The sequence below is a fragment of the Amia ocellicauda genome, chromosome 12 (genome assembly GCF_036373705.1).
Source record: "Amia ocellicauda isolate fAmiCal2 chromosome 12, fAmiCal2.hap1, whole genome shotgun sequence".
In the NCBI taxonomy this organism is placed as follows: Eukaryota; Metazoa; Chordata; class Actinopteri; order Amiiformes; family Amiidae; genus Amia; species Amia ocellicauda.
Window position 1 is genome coordinate 29,388,600 of NC_089861.1, and position 22,107 is coordinate 29,410,706.

Consider the following 22,107-nt stretch of genomic DNA (forward strand, 5'->3'; position numbering starts at 1 on the left):
AATCCAGACAGTAAAGCGGTTACATCTGAGTGACGCTAACTGTCTTAAAGCAGTGCGGAGCTCCCCCTGAAATACAGCAGCTCTGTGATTTCTGAAGCACCAACACATTTTACATTCATGTCTGAGCAGGACGAGCCTTTACAAGGATGCGATTCTTACTCATTTTATGAAACTGTTCGGGGGCGGAGACATGAACCAAATTGGGGAGAGTGTAGCTGATCTCTTAAACCCCAAACAGCCTCTGTTGCCAATCAGTAACTCGCTCTGCTGGTCCTTCAGAAAACAGAGACCTGCTCTGAAAGGGTATACAGTGTGTCTCAGTGCGGAGTGTCGGTCCGGCCGCGGGTTCGAGTCCATCTTTGATCAGGAAAACAAAGAGCTGATGCGCTAATGGACGAGAGAGGGGCGGGACTGTGCCGCGGATCCGGCTCACTGATTGGCTCACCACAGCGCTGCTCATTATGCTACAGTGTGATTGCTCACAAGTGTCTAGCAAACCTGAAACATGTTAATTGCACGTTTATGTATGTAATTTCTCTCTCCAATTATAACAGTAAGTCGTCTTAAGTACATTATTTTGTGCATACATGTAGTGGAGTAAAAGTAAAAGTACTTAAGTAAAGTACAAATACTCGAAAAACGTACTAAAGTACGTTACTTTACACAACTGCAAGTTTCCATACTGGTAAATGGCTCCGTGGTATAGATCAGTATTCAGCAATGGGCTGCCGACTCAAGCTATAGGATAGAGGATATTAGAGGTTATGTAAGTGTGTGCTAGCTGTCTTATTCATGGAAAATAGTGCAGCTACAGGATACTGTATTACTGCTTACTACTATTATGCACAGTGAATGAAGAAGCGTCTTGATTATGTGGTTGCCACTGAATGTTATCTCTCTATTTACTTGGTTTGATTTGGACCAGAGATGGAGAATTCTAACTTTTATTGTACAGTATTGTTCTTGCTCTAATCCACTACAGTGGTCAGGCACAATCCAGACACTAGATGTAGTCATATACTGTTTCTATATTGAGTGTGTATATCTGTATAAATAAATATATATACAGCTCTGGAAAAAAAATAAGAAACCACTTGACTGATTTCTGAACTTGGAGTGGTCTCTTAATTATTTCCAGAGCTGTATATACTATATATATTTATTCATCTGGGTGAGGGCATCTGTGAAGAAAACAATATTTTGATATTTTCTCAGAAGCAGAGCCATATTATTTATTTTTTACTGTGGAAACAAACAATCCAACAGAAAGGAGTTTGAGATTCTGACATGATTACAAGAAAGAAAGAAAGAAAGAAAGAAAGAAAAATAAATGAATACAGATCAAATACACTTTCCCAGGCTGAAATTAACATGTTGAGTGTCAGATTGCTGGAGTGCTGAATTGAGTGTTCAGTCATTCTTTGTCTCAGTCAGACCCAGGTCCAAAGGGTGTCCAATAAGGACACCTATAAAGCTTACTTTAGGCCTTTTGCAAAACTTTTGCACATGTGGCACATATGCACATGCAATAACAGCCAATGGATCTCATGAACGGGATTCTTCATTGCATAAGTTGCCTTCAGACTGCATTGAGATGGTGACTCCCAACAATCCTTTAATTGTGTTTATGTCTTTACTGAGCTGTAGATAACCGAGGGGTCTTCCGTTTCTGGGTTGTTGGTGGCGTCATTGCTGAGAAATAGCAAACACATGACATAGTTTAGATACAAATTCGTGGATACAACCAGTCTGAACATTTGCATAACGGGCAACTCTGTAAAGATATGATGTCACTTTAGTCATGACTTAAAAGTAATTATTGTCGAGTTAATACAATGTGACCATGGGAACAGTGAACAAACAAGTTGATAACATGCAGCTCACCAAGACTGGATGTCAGTAAATATAGTGGCTCTCAAAAGTATTCACACCCTTGGACATTTCCATATTTCATTGTGTTACAAAATGAAATCAGAATGGATTTAATCAGGATTTTTTGTCACTGGTTAAAGTGAAAAACATAATCTGCAAATTGTTCAAAATTAATTACAAATACAAAACAGAAAATGCCTGAATGCATAAATTATAACCCCATTCCGTCAATATTTGGTAGAGGCAGCTTTGGTAGCAATAACAGCCATGAGTCTATGTGGAAAAGTCTCTAACAGCTTTGCACATCTGGACACAGCAATCTTTGCCCATTCTTCTTTGCAAAATTGCAAAAATTCACTTTTGGTGAATAGCAATTTTCAACTCTTTCCACATATTCTCAATTTGATTGAGGTCCGGGCTTTGACTGCACTCCAGGACATTGACCTTTTTGTTACTAAGCCACTCCTGTATGACTTTGGCTGTATGTTTGGGGTCTTTGTTCTGCTGGAAGATACATCTTCTCCCAAGTCCCAGAACTCTCAAAGACTTCAGCAGGGTTTCTTCTAGGATTTATCTGTACTTTGCTGCATCCATTTTGGTCTCATTAGTCTATAGAATCTTCCTCCACTTGGTCTCATGTCTTCTGGCAAACTCTAGCCGAGATTTGATGTGAATTTTTTCAACAATGGCTTTTGTTTTGCCACTCTCCCATCAAGGCCACTTTTGTGAAGCGCCTGGGCAGTGTCTCCCAGCTTAGCAGTTGAAGACTGTAACTCCTTTAGAGTTGCTATAGGCCTCTTGCTGGCCTCCCTGACTAGTGCCCTTCTTGCCTGGATACTCAGTTTTTGAGGACGGCCTGATCTAGGCAGATTCACAGTTGTACTATAGTCTCTCCATTTATTAATAATTGACTTTACTGTGCTCTGGGGGATTTTCAATGCCTTGGAAATGGTCTTATATCCTACCCCTGATTGGTGCTTTTGAAGAACCCTATTCGGATTTGATTGAAGTGTTCCTTCGTCTTCATGATGTAGTTTTCTGTTAGAAATTGTACTAACTAACTATCTGTGGGACATCCCAGAGACAGCTGTATTTAACCTGAAATCATGTGACACACCTTAATTGCACAGAGGTGGACTCCATTCAACTAATTACATGACTTCTAAAGACAACTGGTTTCACCACAGCTCAATCAGGTGTGTCATAGCAAAGGGGGTGATTACTTATGCATTCAATTATTTTCATGTTGTAACAATTAAATGTGGAAAAGTCCAAGGGGGTGAATACTTTCGAGAGCCACTGTATCTCTAAATCATTTAGAGACATCTGCAAATGACATCCTGTATGTAGCACAAGATTATCACTTCTTGTTCACTTGTTCAATAATTTCTATGTAACTGAATGAGGAAACAGGAAGTGATGATCTCAGCCAACATACAGAAAGTCATTTGAAGATATATTGATATTATTTGCAGATATCTCTAAATAATTTAAATGTAAATTTAAGTCAAATATATTAATGATAGTTTGCAGGTTTAGTTTGCCAAATTAACATTTAGAGATATCTCTAATTAACTTAAAGATATCGGCAAATCATTTAGAGATATCTTAGAAATGCACCTTAATTAGATATCTGCAAATGGTTTAAAGATATCTGAAATTCAATTCAAGATCTTGAAATAATGTAGAGATATCTCAAAATATTTATCTCTAAATGATAAGTTGGCTTGCCATATTGCCTGTGTGGTAATGTGATAAGCACTGAAATTGAAATGACTGTTGTGTCCTAAATGTGTCCTTTTCTTGTCTTCCAAGCCATGCTTCAGTAGTAGGTGGTCTGCTGGTGGCATTCATCAGTGGAAGAATCACAGGTTGGTGTTAGGGGAGTGGTTTAGGGGCGATGATTTGGAAACTTGCCTGGGCGCTGACTTGTGCTGGAAGTTAACGGTGGCGTAGTTGAGATCATCCCCCTGCACTGCAGCGCTCTGGCTCTGCTCTCTCCCCGGGGAACCTGTTTTTCTCACATTACTGTACAAGTCCTCTGTTGCAGCCTGTGTGGGGTTGGGCACAGACAATGTGAGTGAGTCTTATACTCAGTTTTGTTGTCTTGATTTTACCACCAACCTCTTTAACTGTATCTTTCTCTCTCTCTCTCTCTCTCTCTCTCTCTCTCTCTCTCTCTCTCTCTCTCTCTCTCTCTCTCCCCTTCACTTTCTCCATCCCTCTGTCCCTCTATCCCTCCCCCTTCCCTCCTTCTGTCCCTCAGTTTCTTCCCCTCCCTCTCCCTGCCTCCATCTCTCCCTCTCTCTCTGTCTTTTGCTTATATATTAGTGAATCAAACTAATTTGCTACCACTTGGGACCTGGGCTTGTGCTGCTCATACTTTGGCCATTGTTGGAAACCTCACTATTTTACATGCTGCCACACACTTTTTCTGACCTTAAGATTGAACGTTTACCTCTGACACTATGTGTCTGCTGTCGTCTTCTCTGGATGGACCAGTCTTCCTCCTTAGGACATAAGAAGACAAGTGAAGAAGTTATAAAAAGCAGTTTGTGACCTGGCAATTCTGTATCTTGATTAGGGTATTTCACCTGCCATTAATTAAAATTTCATGCAATTGATTTGATAGTGGAACCAGTGGAATAAAAACAAATGGCCAAGAAAATGTTTTTGGAAATCGCACCAAAATAAAATTAAACATACATACATAAAGTACATACATTCATAAATTAAAGCCTGGGCACATATTCATAAAGCGATTCGGTCATAAATGCCTGAAATATCTGATAGTGATGTCAATTTGCTCCTACTTTTACTCTTAGGAGTAAAAGCTACTAATAAAGATTCTTTACAATTAAAAGTCCTCCTAACTTGACCAATATTTAGGAGACCTCAGGAGGTTCCCTAACTAGTTAGGAGTAGGGAGACGGCATCAATGTGAAGACGACTGAGCGCAACTTCTGTGAGAGGAAAGGTGATGATGATGAAGAGTTATTGTGGCGATATAGATTGGACAAAAATTGAATATTCTTGGTTAATGAACAAGTCAGAAATGCAGTTTCTTTCGCCACTGTCAGAAATGCAACACTGACAGCAGAGTAAAGGTGGTGACAATGTTGTGGTGTCTGGCAACAGGGGAAATGCAACAATGTAGCAGTGATGATTTGGGACCATCATCACAGCCTTCAAAAAGCAGATTTTCCAATCAAACCATACTGGCATTAACACTCGAGATCGTCCAACAGTTTATTGATTTCCCCATGACCGTGCGCAAATATCCCCAAAACAAGCCACATTCATAATCAATGATTATACTGTAAGATATTATTTGTTAGAATGTATTTTTCTATGGGAAATTCTATGCAGTCTGGTTTGGTACAATAAAAAGACTTCTTCCCTTCTATCTAGTTCCCTAAATTCGAAAGAGGCCCCTGGTAGACCCTGGCTTATCTATGTGTCCAGAGTCCAAAAGATACCTGTCCTCTGATTTACTCCTTGCCAATCTCCAAAGACCCCCACCTCTAAGCTACATCTGTATCACACACCCTTCTCATGGTGTTGTGCTGCCAAAATGTGATTGGTTGAAAGGAAACCTCATAAAACTAGGGACAAACAAAGAGAAGTTAGTTCAAGAGTTCAAGGAGTTCAAGAAGAAGGAGATCATGACAAGAGAGGAGCAGGAGGAAGAGAGAGACACACCACTGCCTGCCTGACAAGACTGACCTAAACTACCCTGTAAGAAGAGGAAAAATAGGGTATTATCTGTTTCTTTCTGTTATCCAGCAGAAACTTGATATTACTTTTATATTATGGTTTTCTATTTTTGTCACAAATAAATGATTATTGCACATCTGTGACTTGACCGCATCTTCCCTCTAAAAAGATTCTTAAAAGAGAAACCAATTGACCTATGAGTTTTCAGTTCAACTATTTATTTAGATTGACTGAAAAAACCAAGCATATCAAATTCTCTTACAATACCTATATAATCAGTGCTGGACTATATTCATCAAGGGTTTTACATTACACAGATTATATATCTGATTATTTTTTAACTAAATAAAATTTAAAAATAAGCAGCAAAATGAATGAAAAATGATCCAGCTCATACAAAGCATATTGTAATGATTTAGGGGTTCTGGCCACAAAGGGAACTTGAACCTCGTTCTCAGGCGCCACAATGCAGGAGTCTTACCACATCACTAAAAGGCCCAGGCCTCTTAGCAAGGCTCGAAATCGCTATAATATTCATCATAAACTGTTACACTTTCTTTAAAATAATCTCATATAAACCATACAAGTGGAATGACACGGAATGACAGAAGAACCGTCACTCAAACGTAGTGGACCAATGGAGAGCCATGACCAACGCCTCCCTCTAAGCCCCACCCTCACGACAAAACTACCAAAACTGGTAACAAACGACAGCAAAGAAACTGGCGGCGAAAGCAAAGATCATAGCATCACAACCAAAGACAGCGACTCCACTGCTCTCGCTTTAATATTATTTCCTCTCAATTATCAGTTTTTTCTCAACTTTTTTTTTGTTTGGTTACAATATTTTATATTTTGAATTCGTTACTTGTGGCGCTAATTTGAGCCCATATAGTAGCTCTTCAAATGTTTGCTCACCAATAGGGGTGTAACGATTCGACGCATTTTCGATTCGGTTCAGTTTTCGATTGTAGTTGTTATTTTTCTTCACACACTTGTCTCCAAATTAATAACCCTTTTTGATAAAAATCGAACAATTATTTTAACACTGCCAGCCAGGAAATCAACAATAACAGTATCAACAGTAAATGAACAGTAAGGGCTTATGAAACGCACTTTAATGGACTTAAGTAGCTCTAGATTTGCATGAACAGTTTTTTTTCTGGAGTTTCATGATTGAATTCAAGGATCGTTAGAAACTCGCTGAGCCGATCAGAGGAGCTGTATCAGCTGCCATTATTTAACTGTGTATCAAAACGTGCACTTATACATGCACACGAATAATAATAATAAAACGAACTTATAAATTGGTATGCACATATCTTAGAAGACATATACAATTATAAAACAAATAATTAGTTATAAAATTAGCATGAAAGTTTAATATTACATAGTCACTGCGACCTTTCCAACAGGGGGCGCTAAATATCCTCTATGTAAATTAGATAGTCAACTCCGCCTAATTTACATGGGAACGTTTGTGTTAACCGAAACGGTGCATTATGGGAGTTGCATGAAGTTTCGGTGTATTTTTTTCCCTCTCTATGTAATGGATTTCCAGTGGTCTCTCTTAAAAACGATTGCATTTTTAACACGATGCACCTGGGTTGTATTAGAGCAGCCCTTCTCACACATGTGAGAAAAGCGGGAGCTGATCTTGTTTAAACGCGGAGTCTGTGGTGGTTGTGAAGAGCCCGCACTCCGCCATTTCTCAGAAGAGGATCAGTAAACAGCGATATGGTGAGGCATTTTCATTTACTTCTGTTGTGTTTTCCAGAAAATTGCGATCATGAATAAACCAGAGATCATAGCCAAAGCAACTGCAACAGAAATGTGCAATATTTCTATACAGCTGTGTCAGTTTTCTTTACTAAACACTACAATCGCCCACATTTCGCACCACATACAACCGCAGCGCCCGAGCAATGCGCGGCTGCTTTGAAACGGAAAAATAAAGACGTAGATCAAACTTGTGAAAATTAACGTGTTTTTCTTATTTTTTCAAAACTGGTGTATACATCGGTATGCACATATCTGAGCAGATTTATTCATTTATAAAACATAAATAACCAATTATACAAATAGCATACAACTAACACATCCCGTCTTATTGCAAAGTGAAGCGCTTATTTTATACTAAATGGTCAGACAGCGACTGATCACGGCATTGATCCGGATCCTGGGTTTGACTGAATTGCAGGGAAAACCAGAGACTTGCTGAGGCGGTCAGGACAGACGAGCTCAGGGCAAATCTGCTTATAAAATAATGATGATAATTTATAACCGCTCTAGTGTTAATTAAATTTTAAAACAGGCTACAGAGTAACAGTAACAAAACTAAAAACTAAAAAACACCAGAGGTTTATTACAATACAACAATTACATTATAGAGAAACAGACCCGTTAAGGGTTCTTAATGCTTTAGAATTGGTGGAGGCTGCAATACTCTGATATACTGTTTGACCTCATTTTAAAAGATAGTTTTTTTATGACTACATTTATGAATGTGGACTTTTGCCAATATAATAAGATGAAATAATAATCACTTTCTTTTTCTTTAGTGTATTCAGAGAAGGCCACGTCCGCTCCCTGACATCAGATATGGTCTTCATTTGTAATGAAAAATATTTGATCATTATCTGTTTGCTTGAAGTCATGCATGTGGAATAATATGGATTCTCATTATAATTATGTAATTTGTAAGTATTTTCATTCTTCCAATTGATGCTATAATTGTTCTCTACCTTTTTTGTCTTGGAGCAAATACTAATATTCAATTTGTCATTCTTAAAAAAAAAAAATAATAATTCCTGACGAGGATGAACACAACCAGTTGGTCGAGAAAGTAGAGGAGTTTGAGGGATTTTCAGTAAGTGTAATCACGTTATTACAATTATAATCCCCCCCCTTGCAATATTTATATGTCATTTTAGGAAAGATTTGGGGCTTTAAAATCAAGTGGATTGTGCCAAGTGGTCAGGTGAAAGAATTAAACTTACCAAACATTAGTCACGTAATTGTATTTTTTACTCCTTTTTGCAAGAGTAGTATTTGTGTAACGTATCCGGTGAACACGCATGATTTTCCATTGATATTCCACAAATCGCATTGTATTTACAGCATGATTTGATTTTCTATTCCAGAATGTGAGATGCATTTTCATGATGAGGTTGTGGTTGAACAAAACATGGAAAACTGTACAAAATGAAGACTGCAGTACATTTCTAAGTGCTTAATCAAATTGAAACATTGTACAGATCCCTAATAAATACATTTCTGAAGATATTACTGTGTGTGTGTCTTGAATCTAATTACTGAATATCCATGTCACAATGATCCACAGTGAGCATAGTTAGCTCACAGGGGGCTCACATTCTTCACTATTACAGTAAACGTGCTTTTCACTACTGTGCCCAATATAAAATAATTAGCATCAAACAGGTAATGATCAAACATTGATCCAGAGACCTGGGTTTGCAACGAGATCAAAACTGAATTCCACAGGAAAGACAGAAACTCGCTGAGCCGATCACAGGCAGACTAGCACTATAGCAGCTGCAAATCTGCTAATACAATACATAATGACCATAAAATATGAATATATGACTAGCAGAACATCACCACGATTATAACTTTCACAATGACTAATTTTCATTACAAAGCCCAGATTGTCGGCTATATTGTATTCAGTATATCCTACCGCATGAACTGCAGGCTCCCTGGTTGGAGATGGATGTGTTTACAACTTATTACATCTGAGGAGTTCACAGCCGAAATGCGTAGAGGAATGTCATTCAATATTTAGTGACATGGAAGGACGGAAGCGGAAACATGCACACATGTAGACATATTCTGCTGTTGTTTTGTTTTTCTGATACTTGAATTAATATTGGTTTGGCGAAGTCAGATAAATAAATAAATCACGACCCTGTCTTTCAGTTCGATGGTCGAAATGAGACGCTCGTCTGCTGTGGGCGGGATGCTGGACATTTGAATGTATCGCTCCATTTATTGGTCTTTAACAAATGCCTTTTTAAAAGTAGTGAAGTACAATAATTCACTCACAACATACTTAAATAGAAGTAAAATGACCCAATTTGAAAAATACTCAAATAAGTACAAGTACACGAAAAAGCTACTCAATTACAGGAATGAGAGTAGTTGTAATTCGTTACTTTCCACCCCTGTCAGCCACCCTGCTGAAGTAAAACACCAGCCAGTTCCCACACATCACATTTGATAGTAAATTAGCAGCAAAATGCTTCAGTTCCTCTTTGTAGTTTCCTATGATCTTGTCATGCTCAGTATTTATTTATACTTGGCTACAGAAAAGGAAACAATCATGCCATCCCATACCCTGGCAGAGTCAAGTCCGACACAGGCAACATTGCAGATTACTGGAGCAACCAAGAGGTATCCATCTCTTTATAACCTTAGACCTCAGCTGATAAAGTGCGGGAGGGAGCATACTCAGTCCACTCTCCATGTCATGTAGATGTCACACAGAGCCAATGCAGACACGTTATATCGTGATCGTAGTTTCCAGACTCCACCCATGCTCACCTCTTGATGCAGATGATGAACACGACAGCGACCACTATTACAGGCACTAGGCTTCCAAATACAGCCAGAAGGAGCCTGGTGATGGTGCCTGGAACAGAGGAGAAAATTAAGAGACACAGTAATGGGATGTCAGTTTGAAAAGCAAAAGAGGGGATTTTGAGGTATGCTTAGAAATCAGCAGGTTTCAAAAAGCTCAGATTGACAAGGGCAACTTACAGGGATATTGGTAGGGATGGATGACACATTCATTCTTAACAATTAAAAGTACTCCTCCAATATTTAGGAGACCTCATGAGGTCCTCTAACTAGTTAGGAGTTGGCAGCAATGAGAGATGACTGAGCGCATCTTGCGTGAGAGGGAAGGTGTTACAGCGGTATGATGGTAAGGAGTTATTGTGGTGATATACACTCACCTAAAGGATTATTAGGAACACCATACTAATACTGTGTTTGACCCCCTTTCACCTTCAGAACTGCCTTAATTCTACATGGCATTGATTCAACAAGGTGCTGAAAGCATTCTTTAGAAATGTTGGCCCATATTGATAGGATAGCATCTTGCAGTTGATGGAGATTTGTGGGATGCACATCCAGGGCACGAAGCTCCCGTTCCACCACATCCCAAAGGTGCTCTATTAGGTTGAGATCTGGTGACTGTGGGGGCCAGTTTAGTACAGTGAACTCATTGTCATGTTCAAGAAACCAATTTGAAATGATTCGACCTTTGTGACATGGTGCATTATCCTGCTGGAAGTAGCCATCAGAGGATGGGTACATGGTGGTCATAAAGGGATGGACATGGTCAGAAACAATGCTCAGGTAGGCCGTGGCATTTAAACGATGCCCAATTGGCACTAAGGGGCCTAAAGTGTGCCAAGAAAACATCCCCCACAACATTACACCACCACCACCAGCAGCCTGCACAGTGGTAACAAGGCATGATGGATCCATGTTCTCATTCTGTTTACGCCAAATTCTGACCATCTGAATGTCTCAACAGAAATCGAGACTCATCAGACCAGGCAACATTTTTCCAGTCTTCAACTGTCCAATTTTGGTGAGCTTGTGCAAATTGTAGCCTCTTTTTCCTATTTGTAGTGGAGATGAGTGGTACCCGGTGGGGTCTTCTGCTGTTGTAGCCCATCCGCCTCAAGGTTGTACGTGTTGTGGCTTCACAAATGCTTTGCTGCATACCTCGGTTGTAACGAGTGGTTATTTCAGTCAAAGTTGCTCTTCTATTAGCTTGAATCAGTCGGCCCATTCTCCTCTGACCTCTAGCATCAACAAGGCATTTTCGCCCACAGGACTGCCGCATACTGGATGTTTTTCCCTTTTCACACCATTCTTTGTAAACCCTAGAAATGGTTGTGCGTGAAAATCCCAGTAACTGAGCAGATTGTGAAATACTCAGACCGGCCCGTCTGGCACCAACAACCATGCCACGCTCAAAATTGCTTAAATCACCTTTCTTTCCCATTCAGACATTCAGTTTGGAGTTCAGGAGATTGTCTTGACCAGGACCACACCCCTAAATGCATTGAAGCTACTGCCATGTGATTGGTTGGTTAGATAATTGCATTAATGAGAAATTGAACAAGTGTTCCTAATAATCCTTTAGGTGAGTGTAGACTGGACAGAAATACAATACTCTTGGTTACTGAACAAGTCAGAAATGCAGTTTCTTCTGCCACTGTCAGAAATGCGGCCCTGTCAGCACTGTCATCATTCTACTGTTTATTGATTTCCCCACCACTGCCTGGCAAATACCCACAAAACAAGCTGCATTCATAATCAACAGGCTAGCCTATTCATCAAGGGTTTACATTACACACATTATATATCTGACTATTTTTCAACATATAACATATAAAAATAATCTGCAAATTGATTGAAAAAGTATCCACTCATACAAACCATATTCATAATAAACTGTATGTGTGGTGACAAATGCATGTTAGCATTAATTTTATTCAATACAGAAAAAGTGTCTGAAATAGTGAACTGAAATTGAAACTGGGGCTTTATTGTAAGTTCAAATGTGCACCATTTAATTATTGTTGGACTATCAGTTTGAATTAATCTCTGCAAGTGGGACTCGTGTAGCACGTGTGGTCAGAGCCCCCGCTTGGATTTGAACCACCATCTCTCCCATCACTCTTCTGTGCTCACCTAGGGATGATGTCATGGTAATGAACTTGTACACTATGAGCCCCTTTATACTAGCATTTGGTGTTTACAAGTGCAGAGATGTGCAGTATTCCTTTGAGTGAGTAAACATTTTCCACAAAGATATAGAATTTGGACTGGGCAGCGTTCTGAATTGTCTAGGAATTTGCAGGTTTTCAACAGTGTCTTCCTCATAGTTTTGTTTTTCGATGTATTGGTATTAAATGTATCATACCTGTCACTGGCAGAGGTACAGCTGTAGAGTTGTGAGCTCCATGTTTATTGTGTGCTTCACAGTAGTACTGCCCACTGTCTCCAGGGCTGATGTTTGTAATGGTGAAACTCTGCCCTGATCCTTTCTCCCAGACAGCAGATCCATTGGTCTTAAACCAGGTGTAGTTCTGCTCTGGTGGGTTTGCATTGCTGCTGCAGGTCAGGGTGACAGAACTGCCTTCCACTATTTCACCAGAGGGGCTGACTGACACTGAGGTGTCCTTTGGGGCATCTGAAAGAAAGAAGTCAACTGTCATTTAGTTGCTTCACTATAAATATGTACTACCAGTACTCTTCTTATTATAATGTTATAATACATTCCTATTCAGTGTCCTCTATCAAAGAAGGTCTTCAGTTTTTGACTTTAATAAAATGTCTAGTAAACCTGGGCTGCGTTAAGAGTTTAGTAACAAAATGTACAGAATCATTCACACCTTCAAGCTGACAAACTGGAAATATTATTTTCATCTGTAGACTCACATTCAACGTTCAAAGTGATCTGTGGGGACTGTACACTTGTATTGTCTTTTGAAGCACAGGAGTAGTTTCCAAAGTGTTCATAGGAAACATTATTAAAGCTCAGTGTGTTTGATGTGGTGTTGTAGATGGGCCGGCCATCCTTAAACCAGGTGAACTCTGTCTGGTTGGGAGAGCAGCTCTGTGTGCTGCAGGTCAGGGTCACATTGTTTCCTTCTAGAATGACTGGGTTGCATCTTGTTGTTTTCACTTTAACTGTCAAGGGACTGTCTGGTAAAAAGGAAAATAAATTAGCTGTTCGTTCACATTATGAATGGATCTGACAGGTGCTCTGCTTGAATGGGTACTGTGGGATCCAGTAGGAAACACAGACCTGATTGAAGTGTTCAGCAACTGAGCAAGATCAGCAGTTGGAAGGAGGACTTATCTAAATAGAGGAGTCTTGTATAACCATCAGGCACAAAGGAGAAGCAAACGATAAACTCCACAAGAGAAAAACAAATCGCTGGAATGTATTGTTTCCAAACAAACAAAACAAAAACAAAAATTACAATTGTACATTTGATACATTTATTTTAGTTAAAAGGGATTTTAAAATCTTACCAGCAACACTGAGATTCACTCCATTCAGACCCAGGACTGATTTTGGGTGTCTGTCTATTGTTATTCTGAAGTAATATTTCCTGCTGTCAGAGCTCCTTATACCTGTCAACTTGAAGTTGCAGCTCCTGTCTTGTTCAGTATACTGCACTCTGCCTGTGTAGTTAGTGTCAAGATGTTCCCCTCTACTGTGATAAACAAAGGGGGGGGCATCCCAGTTACTATTATTTGGTAAATTCGTCCACTTCCTCTCTGTCACTGTGGCATTGTCAGGATATTCGTAGGTACAGGGTATGAGCACAGAGGAGCCCCTCAGGGCACAGATCTGTGACACTGGATACGTCACCACCAGAGTACCACCCAGCACACCTGCAAAACACCAGTTAAATAATCAGTATACCGAGAAAGCAATTAATCAATATTACACATAGGAAGAACACCAAACTTACAGAAGAAAGCCCTTGAGACATACCAAGGTAAAACAAAAGACTGCTTTGAATGGAAACAAAAACATGAATGGCAGCACAGAGTAATATTTACATAATACAAATTTTACTTAAACTGTAAAAAGGTGATGATGCAAAAGATGTAGTAACTTATTTAGAATGTGTCCAAGCTATACAGTTATTAAGACCTTACAACTACATTACATTAAAAATAATTTACAAACATTACCAGGTGAAAAAATGTTATACATAATGATGTAATCTAATTTGTCAATAATACTACTACTACTACTACTACTACTACTACTACTAATAATAATAATAATAATAATAATAATAATAATAATAATAATAATAATAATAATAATAATAATCTTCACCATAAACACCATCATCTTAATCACTGTTCTAATATAATAATTTTGTTGAATAGCATGTTATGTGAGTATTAGTTTTGTCATGTCAGTTGTTTTACTGATATCTGTATACATTGCAGATCTTGCATATGATCACACTGCTTATTATATGCAGCTGTTTATGACATGCTGGCCTCACATTAATAAGCTTTATTTAACAGGTGTTATCTCCATTTGCTGTGGCTGCAATCGGTGTTCAAATACTGAATCAGGAAGTCAGTGTTACCAGGCAGGAGGAGCAGAGTCGCCCCCAGTAAGCGCAGCGTCTCTTCCACACCCATAGCTGCAGCTTCAGTTCTTCAGAGAGAGAGATGGAGAATGGTCCAAAGAACCCCCCCCCAAAATTTAAAAAAAAAGATACACTCTGTTCTCTCTTCATTTGTCGAAATGTGAAGGAAATATTTAAAGCACACAACTGGGTTAAATTTCCACTTGCAGTTTTGCATATTAAACAAGTCACATTTTCAATGCAATGCAAAAATAACTTTTTCTTTCATTCTTTCTTTCTTTCTTTCGTTCTTTCTATCTTGCTTAGCAGTCACCCTTACAGTTTCTGCAATATATACACGTTTCTCAAAACATCCAGTCAACATGTAAATAGACACAATGTACAATAAAAGACAACTAAAATCAAGCACAAACAGACTAAAATGAATAATGTGTATGCAGGGAGCTAGCATTATCTCTATGCTGTGGTGTTATGGTGTTGGAGAACTTGACCTACTCAAGCAAGATTTATGTTATTACTTCCCAAGTAGTGGTGTTATTGTGCTGTGATCTGTAACTCACCTTTACCAACAATCAGCAATTAGGAGCTCCTTTCCACACAGACTCTTCTCACTGACTAATTACATAAGTGTGGGCTTCAGCCACTGATATTGTTCAACAATTAAGTGACTCAACAAAACAAAGATTAATCATTTCCCCTTTTTTCCCCCACCCTCTCTCTCTCTCTCTCTCTCTCTCTCTCTCTCTCTCTCTCTCTCTCTCTCTCTCTCTCTCTCTCTCACATAAAAACACAGGAACTTATATTTTGCAATTTAAAAAAAGTTGGTTGTTTAGTTTTCTTCCTCCTATCTGTTTTTGTTTTTTACAGTTAGTCACTCAGTGTTGTGTTAATGACTCTCTGCTAATTGTGTACAGTGAAGGTCTTCACTGGATTCCTGAGCTTTACTCTTATTAACAGAATTTATGTTATGATTCAATAACCATGGAGATACATTATTATTATTATTATTATTATTATTATTATTATTATTATTATTATTATTATTATTATTATTATTAATTCTTGGCAGATGCCCTTATTAATTGGGGGCGACTACCAAGATAAGTGCAAACCAAAGTGCAAAAATACAGCTAAGTATAAGGCACCAGTCATTACAAATTCAATTTAACTAAAACATAGCAATTCAATACGTTCAAAACATTGCAGGTCTTATCTACATGTACAATGTCTCTGGTCCATAGCGCATCATTCATGACTCTAATGAGATTCGGGGTGCAAATGCAAACACAGAGGTTTATATTATTACTACATGTGTGGATCAGGGAATATTACTGCAGCAATTTTGTATGTATTATTTCTTATGATGGGGTGTAGAGAGATAGTTTGCTACATAGGCCTACATAGATATTATTTATATATTTGTTTTGCAGACACCACTTTTGCTACTTTTAATCTCTGATACACAGATGCAACAGATAAGGAAAAAGAGGAAAGCAAAAGAAGAAGTTTTGTATGTTTTGTCACCTGTTTAGCATGTTATTTGCCTGCACTGGAAATGTCAAGTTTGTGGTTTGACAGAATGTGCAGAGAGCCTGTTTTGGTTCACTACCTTACTCTGCACTGGACAAACCGGCATCCCCTTAGCCTATGAGCCCTGGGCAGTGCAGTATTGGGCAGCTCTGATTGAACAGGGGAATCCCGGGGAATGAGGGAGCGCTGGTACTGAAAGGCCAGTTCTCTTGGCTACCTTTCATCCAGTGCTATAGTTGTTTAACACAGAAACTGGAGTCCAGTTTTCCTTTATTCCCTACATTCACTCTTGTGCCTTTCTTGAGCTGCTGCACCTGCTACTACTAGTGAGGGTTGAAGCTGCACTATTAAGCACTTATGTTTCTCACTCTCTGTTGGCAGGTGGCCCCCTGGGCTGTATTTATCAATGTTGCATACATGTGGCCCTTGTCTTACACTTGAAGAGTGTTTGCATGCAACACTTAAAACCAATACTCTGTGTCAGTCCAGATAGCTGCTGGTGTCTTGCTATTCTGTTGTCACTAGTTGATGGTTATTGGGAATGTATGTTGTCTTACTAAGAAAGGTTGGATCTGGTTCATTACATGTCATGTTTTCATGTATTGAGAGTTTATAATTGCTCTGCATAATAAGTTTTTTAGAAAAATATCAAATAACATTTAATCATTTGGAGACCCTTACGACTCAGTAAAGATATTTAATTTTACATTGACAGGATCATATATACATGCAAATATGTAAATCTGTCTTCCTGTCTTCCTGTCTGCCTGCCTGTCTGCCTGCCTGCTCGTCTACCGGCCAGTCTGTCTTTCTGTCTGTCCATCCATCTGTCCGCCCACCCAATATCTTGTCTTTTATCTTCATCCTCAACTCTGCCCGGGTGGGGCAGTGCTGTTGTACCCTTGAGCAAGGTACTTCACTTAGATTGCTCCAGTAAAATGCCCAGCTCTATAAATGGGTACAAATGTAAGTCGCCCTGGATAAGAGTGTCTGCTAAATGACAAATAATGTAATGTAATGTACAGTGTAACATTTTATTCTGCGTATTCATTGAAGCAATCCATTCTTTAGAAAAGAAAGGCATTTTGGAAACTCTTCAAAGAACATGTGTTGATATACTTTGTCAAATTCAGTTTTGAGATTGGTTTCCGCATTCTGTCGTGCTAGCAGTTGTCAGTGTTTAATATTCAATATGACACTGTGGTGTTGTGAAATATGTAGGTTTAATATTGTTTGCTCACATCCTAGACTCGTTTGGCAAGAGCTGCCAGGAGAGAGAACTGCTAGAGTTGGTTAAAATAGAGATAGTGATAGTATATGAATAGTGAGCTAATCTTGTAAAGAGCTTTTTCTACTGTTTCCTTTTATGCACCAGAAACAGAAGAAAAATGTAAGTAATTTCCAGGTGGCTTCAGTGTGTGAATCTGAGCTCACTCATGGTTCAAGGTGCAATGAGAATTATTCATTCTTCTTCTTCTTCTTCTTCTTCTTCTTCTTCTTCTTCTTCTTCTTCTTCTTCTTCTTCTCCATATCAAGTGTATGGAAAACTTTTCAACCACTTCCAGCTGTTGGAAAGTTCTGTGCATAGGGTATAGAGACATTGTGGGTGATTTCAAAATAAAATACGCATTGATGATGAGATAATTTTATTTTGTTTCTTTTCTAAGAAGAAGGAAACTGTACACCAGACTTGCTCAGGATGATTCTATAGTTCTGTCTGCACAGTCCTACAGTAAACTCCTCTAACACATCATTGGGCTGCTGTTGGCTAATTGTCTACAGAAGCAAGAATGTGTGAAGGAAGGTCTTGGCTCTCTCTTCTGATGGCTTAGTCACTGCAGGACAGAAGAAATGGGGAAAATTAGAACTCAGATGAGATTAACATCTTTATTTCGGTTTGTTTTGTTATCCATTATCCCTTGAGACGGGACCTCATGATGTATTGATTATTAATGGTCTGCTGAAAAACAATAAAAACATATTGCTAACAACACAATCTTTTTAATTTTAAGAGGGTGTCATTTATTTTTAAGAGGGTATCTCATTGTGGATTTTATTGCAGGGGCAGAGCTGCCTTCTGAGAGTGATGTCATTTAAAACAGCTCCAGGAAAAAAGGTTGGTTATAATTATTTTTAATATTATTAAACACTGTTTTTAGGCTTGAGGACACTTGCAGCTCAATCCAAAGCAACATCTGAAGGAGCCCATGTGTCTGCTGGTTGTCATCCCAGCTGAGGTCTTAATTTAATTCTTAACTGAACAACTGATAATTGTATTTCAGACTTGGCAGTTGTTCTCAGGCCTTAAATAGGTGGAGATCAGTAATGTCAGTGGGTGACATCAACAACAATAACAATACCTGGGGCTGGAATGAACGGCAGCCAGCCGGCAGACACTGGGAGCTTCTCCAGGATCAGTGCAGGGAGCCACTGGCTTAAAACTAACCATTTCTGGAAAATATGAAGAATAAGGTAAATACATTCAGGAATTAATTAATGTGACTTGGATTAACTAAGTAAGGGGGCCTCACCACTGAGGTAGGAAGTCCTTGGAAATGCAGGATTTGATGTACTCTGCAGCGGCAGCTGTCAGGAAGTTCTCCTTGATCCTCAGGTCGTCTTCGGCCTCATTGTTGTAGGTGCCACACAGACCCTTCAGACCGCCCATCAGGAGGTTGGGTACAGTCACAGAGAGGTTGCCCATGGAGCTCAGATGCACCTCCTTCCCTTCCTTCTCCATTACCACTGCCACCTCTACCACCGACACTGCCAGCCCATTGGTTGCCTTCCAGGGCAGAGACACAGGCTGGCCATTCACCTGGACACAGACAGAGATAATTCAGTGTTGGATGGATTCCCTTTCTCTCCCCTCGCTGTCATCTGTACTTACTTGTTATTTGAAGCCTTTTGTTTATTTGGTCATTCTTCAGGAGTTCCACATTGAATTTTGATTTGCTTCTGTTTAGGAATTCTGCTTTGGGATTTTTCCTAATCCTTTTTGGTAGTGTCACGGTTCCCCGGTACTCACCCTCTGTCTCCACTAGAAGACGCTATCACCCTGTCTTTCCATGTCCCTTCTCCCAGCTCCTGTCAATCAATCTATTAACATTCCAGTCTCCCATGTGCACTTGTTCACTCTCCCTATGTTCCTATTCGTCCTGCACCTTCCCACCTGGTTTCCTGTGACCTATATAATCCCCTCACTTCTCTCACTCGGGGTGAAGTTTTGCCAGTAGTCATTGCAATCCTGAGCCTTCTTCCCATGTCCTCTCCTAGAGTCCTGTATCCCTGGTATCCGTGTTTCCTTGAACCCTCGCCTGACATTCCGACCATGACTCTGTCTCTCCCTTGTTGCCTTGTTTGCCCGATCCCGCATTTATCAGACCATGCACTGCACTTGGGTCCCCTGTTCCTGTGCTCCCCGAGGTGCAACTGTGACCGGTAGCTTTTCTGTAAACTAGTTCTGGCTTTCATTTGTCCTTGTTTTTCTGCTGTGCAGCACAACGGCCTCTTGAATGTCAGCTAAAAGTGACTTTTTATGCATAAGAGCCCAGTATTATGTAAAAATGTATCATCCCAGTTTACCAGGCTTCTTTTCTCGAACCCTTACTGAGGATGCAGGTGACGTGAGTGGGGTAGCAGCCTAGGGCCCCGTTCCTCACCACACACTGGGTGTTGGCTAAAATTACAAATCTTGAATTTGTGGAAGGTGTCCCCGCGTCGCTTTGCGACGATGATTTGTTACCCAGTGACAAATGCAATTTAATAGTGATAGACGATCTTATGGAAACAGCTAGCAACAATAGCGAAGTGGAGAAAGCTTTTACAAAATATACACACCATAGAAATTTGAGCATCGTCTATCTAGTTCGAAATTTATTTTTTCAAGGTAAAAAGAGTCGAACGATCAATTTAAATGCTAATTATATTATTATTTTCAAAAATCCTAGAGATAAGCTGCAGGTGAACACTTTGGCCTGGCTAATGTACCCCAGGCAATCTAAATTATTTTTGGAATCGTTCGAAGACGTGACTAAAAACTCTTACGGATACTTGCAAGTGGATTTAAAAGCGCAAACTCCCGAAGACTATCGACTCAGAGCGGGTTTGCTGCCCCAAGATTGGCCTGTAGTCTATGTGCTAAAGAGAAGAAATAAAAAATAGAATGTTTGCTAGGATAAGAAGAAACCTACCGCTTTTAATTTATTTATTAATGGCATAAATGAGTACTTATAGTTGGAAAGGGGTAAAGTAAAGTAAAGTCTGATACTTTTATTACGATGTATATCCATATTTTGACATGTATTACACAATTTTTACAACATGATTTTTTCTTTTATGATATATTCTTATTCTGTAATGTTTTTTTCACAATTTTACAACATAACAAACTTCCTTTTATTATATATATACACTCACCTAAAGGATTATTAGGAACACCATACTAATACTGTGTTTGACCCCCTTTCGCCTTCAGAACTGCCTTAATTCTACGTGGCATTGATTCAACAAGGTGCTGAAAGCATTCTTTAGAAATGTTGGCCCATATTGATAGGATAGCATCTTGCAGTTGATGGAGATTTGTGGGATGCACATCCAGGGCACGAAGCTCCCGTTCCACCACATCCCAAAGATGCTCTATTGGGTTGAGATTTGGTGACTGTGGGGGCCAGTATAGTACATTGTCATGTTCAAGAAACCAATTTGAAATGATTCGACCTTTGTGACATGGTGCATTATCCTGCTGGAAGTAGCCATCAGAGGATGGGTACATGGTGGTCATAAAGGGATGGACATGGTCAGAAACAATGCTCAGGTAGGCCGTGGCATTTAAACGATGCCCAATTGGCACTAAGGGGCCTAACGTGTGCCAAGAAAATATCCCCCACAACATTACACCACCACCACCAGCAGCCTGCACAGTGGTAACAAGGCATGATGGATCCATGTTCTCATTCTGTTTACGCCAAATTCTAACCATCTGAATGTCTCAACAGAAATCGAGACTCATCAGACCAGGCAACATTTTTCCAGTCTTCAACTGTCCAATTTTGGTGAGCTTGTGCAAATTGTAGCCTCTTTTTCCTATTTGTAGTGGAGATGAGTGGTACCCGGTGGGGTCTTCTGCTGTTGTAGCCCATCCGCCTCAAGGTTGTACGTGTTGTGGCTTCACAAATGCTTTGCTGCATACCTCGGTTGTAACGAGTGGTTATTTCAGTCAAAGTTGGTCTTCTATCAGCTTGAATCAGTCGGCCCATTCTCCTCTGACCTCTAGCATCAACAAGGCATTTTCGCCCACAGGACTGCCGCATACTGGATGTTTTTCCCTTTTCACACCATTCTTTGTAAACCCTAGAAATGGTTGTGCGTGAAAATCCCAGTAACTGAGCAGATTGTGAAATACTCAGACCGGCCCGTCTGGCACCAACAACCATGCCACGCTCAAAATTGCTTAAATCACCTTTCTTTCCCATTCAGACATTCAGTTTGGAGTTCAGGAGATTGTCTTGACCAGGACCACACCCCTAAATGCATTGAAGCAACTGCCATGTGATTGGTTGGTTAGATAATTGCATTAATGAGAAATTGAACAGGTGTTCCTAATAATCCTTTAGGTGAGTGTATATATATATATATATAAATAAATATATTCTTATTCTGTAATGTTTTTTTTTTCACATTTTATAATGTAATGATTATATCGGATTATGTTTCTTTTCTTTAACACGCATGACATTTTTTAAATCTGTACAAGAACAGACATTCTGTATACATGTTAGGTATTTAACATAGTTATTATTATTAACAAACCAGGACA

The 22,107-nt window shown here is 39.4% G+C and overlaps 2 long non-coding RNA genes across 2 annotated transcripts; one reads left to right on the forward strand and one right to left on the reverse strand.

Annotated features, from left to right (window-relative positions):
- The first annotated feature begins 7,098 nt into the window (after positions 1 to 7,098).
- Positions 7,099 to 8,874, forward strand: LOC136764137 (uncharacterized). The gene is made up of 3 exons (XR_010821149.1): positions 7,099 to 7,329; positions 8,151 to 8,288; positions 8,408 to 8,874. It is a non-coding gene; the product is annotated as an uncharacterized LOC136764137 (long non-coding RNA).
- A 4,803-nt stretch (positions 8,875 to 13,677) lies between these two features.
- On the reverse strand, positions 13,678 to 15,359 carry LOC136764138 (uncharacterized). Its single transcript, XR_010821150.1, has 3 exons — positions 15,320 to 15,359; positions 14,757 to 14,827; positions 13,678 to 14,037 (listed from the first exon to the last, which is right to left on the reverse strand). It is a non-coding gene; the product is annotated as an uncharacterized LOC136764138 (long non-coding RNA).
- Positions 15,360 to 22,107: the final 6,748 nt, after the last annotated feature.